Below are 7,135 nucleotides of genomic sequence, written 5' to 3'. Positions count from 1 at the left end.
TCCTGACCTAAGCCATAATCAAGAGTCAGATGCTCAACCAACTGCCCCAAGAAATACTTTCAATACAAAGATAAGTTAGAGGGCAGGTGGCTGAGTTGGTTAAGTGCTGAAGTATTGATTTCAGCTGAGGTCATGACACCGGGGTCATGAGATTGAGCCTTGCAAGGGGCTCTGTGCTGACAGCATAGAGCCTGCTTGAGATTGTCTCTCTCCCTTTGCCCATTCACCGCTTGCATGCTCTCTCTCTTTCTCAAAATAAATAAATAAACTTAAAAAACAACAATTCCTATAAATGGCAGAAAGATGTACTTTATTTTATTCTGCCAAAGACTTGAGAAGACCCCTGTGCAGATTTCTGGAGCTCTTTCTCTGCACAACTTCCTTCTCACTGGTACTGTGTTCTGCATATGCTAGCTACTTTGGTCTCCAAGATCATAATTCAGACTCCTCAACTAGACAAGACCTCTGGGCTCTGCCTGATTTCCTTTTTCTCATGTCACAGTTCAGAAATTGCTTCTGGGCAGGGTTCAACTCATTTCCCCCCCTTCTCTCAAGTATCACACTCTTTTACTGCCTGTTGTCCAGTATTTTGAAGACAGTTTTTATATCTTTTCTCCATTTTGGGGTCAAGCTACTTTCTCATGAGCAAAAGCTAAGATCTATAGTATAGGTGATTTGTAGGAGCCAAATGCAATGTTTGGACATGATATTTAAGTTTATGGTTTCTTTCTGTATCTAAGTATCATATTATGAGTTGGGTTGACAAATCATGCGAAGAATGCCCACATAGAAATTAACAAAATGATCTAGACTCTACCATGACTTAAGAAGTATTACCTAACTTGAGTGCATCACTTACCTCGACTCTTAGCTTGCTGGAGATGGTAACTGGGACCTTGTATCTACTCTTGCTGCCTGCACCTGCTAACCCGTAACCACTATGCATGAGTGTATTTCCAGCCACATTGGCCAGGCTGGTGTCCAGGTCACTGATGCCTGCTGGGAACCCTATTGCCTGGAACACGGCATCCAACTCAATGGCCAGATGCTAGGTGACAAGACCATTGTAGAGAGGAGGAGATGACTCCTTCAACACCTTCTTCAGTGAGACAGGTGTTGGAAAGCACGTGCCCAGGGCAGTGTTTATAGGCCTGGAGCCCACAGTCATTGATGAAGTTTGCATTAACACCTCCCACCAGCTTTTCCACCCAGAGTAGTTTATCACAGGGAAGGATGATGCTGCCAATAACTATGGCGAAGGACACTACACCACTGACAAGGAGAACATTGGCCTTGTCTTGGACCAAACTGGGAAACTGGCTGACCAGTACACAGATCTTCAAGCCATCTTGGTTTTCCACAGCTCAAGGCGGGGGAAACTGGCTCTGGGTTCATCTCCCTGATGATGGGACATCTGTTTGTCAATTATGGCAAGAAGTTCAAGCTGGAATTCTCCATTTACCCAGCTCCTGAGGTTTCCACAGCTGTCGTTGAGCCCTATAACTCCACCCTCACTACTCACACCACCCTGGAACATGCTGATGTGACTTCATGGTAGACAATGAGGCTACGTATGACATCTGCCATAGAAACCTCAATATTGAACACCCAACCCACACTAACTTAATTGCCTTATTAGCCAGATTGTGACTCCCATCACTGCTTCCCTCAGATTTGATGGAGCCCTGAATGTCGATCTGACAGTATTCCAGACCAACCTGGTGCCCTATCCTCCCAACCCCTTCCCTTGGCCACATATGCTCCTGTGATCTCTGCTGAGAAAGCCCACCATGAACGGTTTTCTGTAGCAGAGATCACCAATGCATGCTTCGAGCTGGCCAACCAGAAGGTGAAATGTTTCCCTTGGCATGGTAAATGCATGGCTTGCTACCTGTTGTACCATGGCAACGTGGTTCCCAAAGACGTCAGTGCTGCCATTGCCACCGTCAAGACCAAGCATTCCATCCATACTGTGGACGGGTGAAGCACTGGCTTCCAAGTTGGCATTAATGACCAGCCTCTCACTGGTACCTGGTGGAGACATGAACAAAGTACAGAGAGTTGTGTGCACACTGAGCAACACCACAGCCATTGCTGAGGTCTGATCTTGTCCGGACAGCAAATTTGACCTGATGTATGCCAAGCGTGCCTTTGTTCACTGGCATATGCGTGAGAGTATGGAGGAAGGAGCGTTTTCTGAGGCTCGTGAGGACATAGCTGCTCCTGAGAAGGATTATGAGGAAGCGGGTGTGGATTCCCATTGAAGGAGAGAGTGAAGAAGAAAGAGAGGAATATCAGTTACCTTTCCTTTCAGCCCTGCAGCATGTCCAACTCAGAGCTTTAGCTTCCACATTAACTGACAGGAATTAAAGCTTTCTGGTTAGATTGTCTTCACTTTTTGCTTTTCCTTGTCTCACTTTTCCTTGTGTACCTGTAAGATTTGTCCATCAGGTCTCAAAGTAAGAAAGAAAGAAAAAAAAGAAATATTATTTCACTTGGCCCTACTGTCAATAGAACACAAATAAAGTAAAATCTGGATTGTTATAAGGCACTTAGTAATTTTTCTGAAAAGGCAGAAAAATACGTTACATGTAATATGTAATAACTTATCATTTACGTGAATCTTTATTTTATTACTAATATTAATAACATCCCTGGCCCATCAATAGACCCACCCAGGCATGTGCAATAATTGAATCTAGTTGTCTTTGAAATTTTGCCAAGTTTCAATAACATTATAATAATCATCTTATAGATTTGATTTTTTATTACAAAGGTATATATATATATAGTTAATGTTTTCTTTATTTTTGAGAGAGAGATAGACAGAATATGAGCCAGGGAGGGGCAGAGAGAGAGGGAGACACAGAATCTCAAGAAGGCTCCAGGCTTTGAGCTGTCAGCACAGAGCCCAATGTGGGGCTTGAACTCGTGAACCATGAGATCATGACCTGAGCTGAAGTCGGATGCTCAACTGACTGAGCCACCCAGGTGCCCCACAAAGGTATATTTTTCAAGGTGAAGACAAAACGTTTTATTTAATAACTTCATTAACTTGATATTTAGGCTCTGTTTATTCTTTTTCCTCAGTCCTGCTGATGTTAGGGGTGGGACTGTGGGAGAGGCAACCAAATTTAAAAAGTTAGGTATCAGGGGTACGTGGTTGGCTCAGCTGGTTAAGCATCTGACTTGGGCTCAGGTCAGCTCAGGTCAGCTCAGGTCATGGTCTCACTGTGAGTTTGAACCCCACCCAGAGCCTGCTTCGGATCCTCTGTTTCCCTCTCTCTCTCTGCCCCTTCCCCCGCTCACACTCTCCCACTCTCTCTCAAAAATATAATAAGAAAAAAGATCTTTAAAAAGAAAGTTAGGTATCATATAGATGGTTTGGCTTATCTGAGAAAGCTGAATCCAAAGCCAGTTTGGGGAAGATCAATAGGCAACCTTGTTTCCACTGTAGAGTCTCCAAAAATCCTAGTATATGTAGCAAAGTATAGAATTTGAAATGTTTTCATATTTACCTAAAATACTTAAAATCCTCTAGTGTAACCATGCGTTTTTTCCATGATAGATTCATTTTTCTCTGAATCCTTTTGAGCCTTCTATATCTAATTATGTTGTTTACCTAGAAATTTGATACCCTAACAGTATTAATAGTGAGCATCAGGAACTATTGCTCAGTAAAATAATAATAATCTTAATAGTTATATGACTGAGGACCTGATTTATGCCAGACATTGTGGAAAGTTTTAATGTGATTATTTCAAATTACCATAACCTGATAAAAAGAATCCCTCCCATTACACTGATAAAAAACAAACAAACCAGAGGCTTAAGGAAGGTAAATAACTTGCCCAAGACCAAAGATACAAGTCTACATTAGTCTGACTTCAAAGTGTATTATTTCTAATATTCTAAACAATATTCTAGTAATATCAGGTGCTAAAATTATATTTCTCAGCTTCTCTTAATATGTAAGGGGATTAATGAAAATTCTATAAGTTTTAGAGGCCAGTTAAATTCAGACATAACAATAAATAAAATATTTATTTTAAGTCGCATAATAATTTATAAGGAGATTTTGTAATTTCAGTTACTATAGAAGGACGGTAGATAGTACACATGGTAATGAAAGACACAGTGCCTGCCTGTCTTGGAAGACAAACATAAAACAATGAATTACAAGACATTTAATGTATAGGGTTATACATGTTGAAGAGACAATCACTGACCACTCAGGCTAAAAGTCCTCATGCATTGGAAGACAGACTATCAAATATTTAATAATTTAGAGTCAAGAGCCAGAATCCCTCAAATCACATGATTTTTGAACAGCAAATACCGGAGTCAATGTCATGCAAATGAGCAGCTGTAGTTAGAGGCAGTTTAAATAGGATTATAAAGATTAGAGGGAGCTGACAAAGCAAGACTGGGAACCAAACTAAAAGTAGCCTACTAAAACAGATAATCCAATGTGGCTATGTTCTTTCCACCAGTCAAGGTTACTGCGAGTCCCAGGGAAAGAAATCCATTGATAGACTAGGTCAGGCTAATCACATTTGGAGGGGAAAACCAAACCAAATAAAATAAAACACACTCTTGCCCTTTTTAGCTTGAGTAAATTGGAAAAATATCCTAGTGTGTGTTTTAGATATGAAAACAACATTCCTACTTACCTTCAATTTCAGGAGAGATAATTTTTCCCTGGCAGTCTTCCAGTCTAGCTCCTTATCTCCCCAAATCTTAGGGCTCCCTGTAAGTGATTCCTCAGCTTCTGATCACCTTATATTATAAGCATCTGTTCTTTTGCCTGTCTCCCTCCTGTGTACTGTCTCCAGGAAAAAGGCTTTATGCACCCAGACCTTAGAGCAGTGCCAAGCACAGTGTGGTACTTAGAAATTATATGTTCGGTGAACGAATAAACACTTGAACAAATTCCATGCCTTTACGAAGGATTATTATTTCACATTGTTAAGTGAAATATAAAATATATTTCACATGTAAAATACAGATTTTCATTAAAAAAAAAAAAAGAATGGTTGCCTGGGGGGCTCAGTCAATTAAGCGTTAGACTTTTGGTTTCAGCTCAGGTCATGATCTCACAGTTTGTGAGTTCAAGCCCCGCATCAGGCTCTGTGCTGACAATGTTGAGCCTGCTTGGGATTCTCTGTCTCCTTCTCTCTCTGCCCCTCCCCTGCTTGCCCTCTCTCTCTCTTTCAAAATAAATAAATAAACTTAAAAAAAACCCAAATGAATTACTTCATTTGGTCACACTTACTAGCATTATATAATAAATTATTTAGAAACAAGGTATAAGTAATAGCTCTACAGCTTTACATAAGGTAGTTATTGAATGGCTGCATGTATCTCGCTATCAGAAGTCCCATTACAACATAGGGGGGACAGGTGAGGCTTCAGCAGTATGCTGCAAAGCTCCCATTTAGGTGCCATCCAAGGGCTTCGAGGAAAGGGAAGGAGAGAGCGTGCACATTTATTGCATATACCAAAAGTGTGTGATAACTCTATAACCTTGCTCCGTTTATCTGCACAGAAACCTAATGCAGTTGGCATTACATTTTCATTTTACAGATAAGGGAATTGAAGCTCAGAAAGATAAAATCATTTTCTCTACACAGCTACTATGCAAGATCCCAAGAATCAGTCATACTCAGTTCATCCTTAATTACAGTTTCAGAGTGGGAAAAGTACAAGGAAGTGTAAGAGCTGGTAAAAAGAAAGGTGCATTGGAGATGAAACAAATGAGTCATTCCAAAGAGGTGAAGAATTTCCTGTGTGTTGGGGGCTTGGGGGAGGGAGGGAAAAGGACAGGGAGGGGGATCTGACGAAGGCCAGAAGCAGGAAAATGATTACCCTTTGCCCACAAGGCTGACCTAAAGCCTACATAGTTTGGATGAGGATCAAATATGTGCTGTTTGCTACATTCTTTAAGGGTCTCACCACCGCCTCACCGATAGTTAATATTGAACTGAATGATAAGCGCCAGAGGAATCTTGCAAAAGTAGTTTTAGGAGTAGAAATGCAAAGAAATTCGAAGCCACTTTCATAATCTGATACTCCCTGCATGCTCCCTTCCTTTGGTCACTAAGTACATAACCACCAACCTCACACAGCAAAAAGTGCAGCTCCTTCTGCCCACTGGGTCCTGTCCCTGTGTCACTTAGACAAACTTGCTAAATTGCACCATAAATGTCTCAAGAATTCTTTCTTGGTCGTTGCCTTCAACGACCTCACATTAAAATTCATTGGGGCAAGAGCTATTTTATAATAACAAGTTCTATGAAGTTTCATGAGGTTAACCAGGAGTTATGTTGGCAGGAGGAAGAAAGGTTAGTTAGAATTATTGCTCCAACTATTTAATTCATTAAATCATTTAAGAAAGTTTCAAGTAAGAAACAATCCATAAGAAGATGAATATTCTGTGACGATAGATGGGAACAAATTCCCAATCTGGTCATCTTGTTTTATTTTTAGGTATGTTTGTTTTAGTTACGTCTTTCACATATGAGATAGGACTGGGAAAAGATTCCTCTAATTAAACCTAGTATAATTCCTAACGAGAAAATGTATTTTTAACTTTTAGAAGAAGCCGGGCAGGAGCACCTGGGTAGCTCAGTCGGTTGAGTGTCCAACTTTCAATTTTGGCTCAAGTTGTGATCTCAGGGTCTTGAGATCAAGCCCCTTGTCACGTTCAGTGCCAAGTGTGGAGCCTGCTTAAGATCCCCTTTCTCTCTCTCTCATTAAAATTTTTTAATGAAAAAATAAAGAAACCAGGCAAATTTATTTCATTATAAAATGAAGCTTAATTCTGCTATTTGTCTTTTAAAAATTAGAATACTAGCTACTGTCAAGTGTTTACTATGCTTTGGGGACTGTAAAACAAATTCTTCATATTACTATAGCACATTTTATTCCTTATACAGATCTGCCAGATATGATCATGTCCATCCCTTGAACACTGAAACTGAGGCCCAGAAAGTTCATTTGCAATGCTGATTCCCAGAACTAGTGAACCATGGAGCTGCGGTTCAACCTCAGGCCTGTGGCTCTAATCCTCCGCATTTAAATTCTAGCACAGTGTCATAGAAACCACTTCCCCCCAAAAGGGGGGATCAATCAT

The 7,135-nt window shown here is 40.6% G+C and overlaps 1 pseudogene; it reads left to right on the top strand.

The window, feature by feature from the left end:
• Positions 1-940: 940 nt before the first annotated feature.
• LOC120237686 lies at positions 941-2,264 on the top strand (annotated as a pseudogene).
• Positions 2,265-7,135: the final 4,871 nt, after the last annotated feature.

The sequence above is a fragment of the Hyaena hyaena genome, unplaced genomic scaffold (assembly GCF_003009895.1).
Source record: "Hyaena hyaena isolate Hyena2069 unplaced genomic scaffold, ASM300989v1 scaffold_187, whole genome shotgun sequence".
Classification (NCBI taxonomy): Eukaryota; Metazoa; Chordata; class Mammalia; order Carnivora; family Hyaenidae; genus Hyaena; species Hyaena hyaena.
Note: the sequence above shows the minus strand (reverse complement) of the source record. Positions and strands in the feature narration are given on the sequence as shown.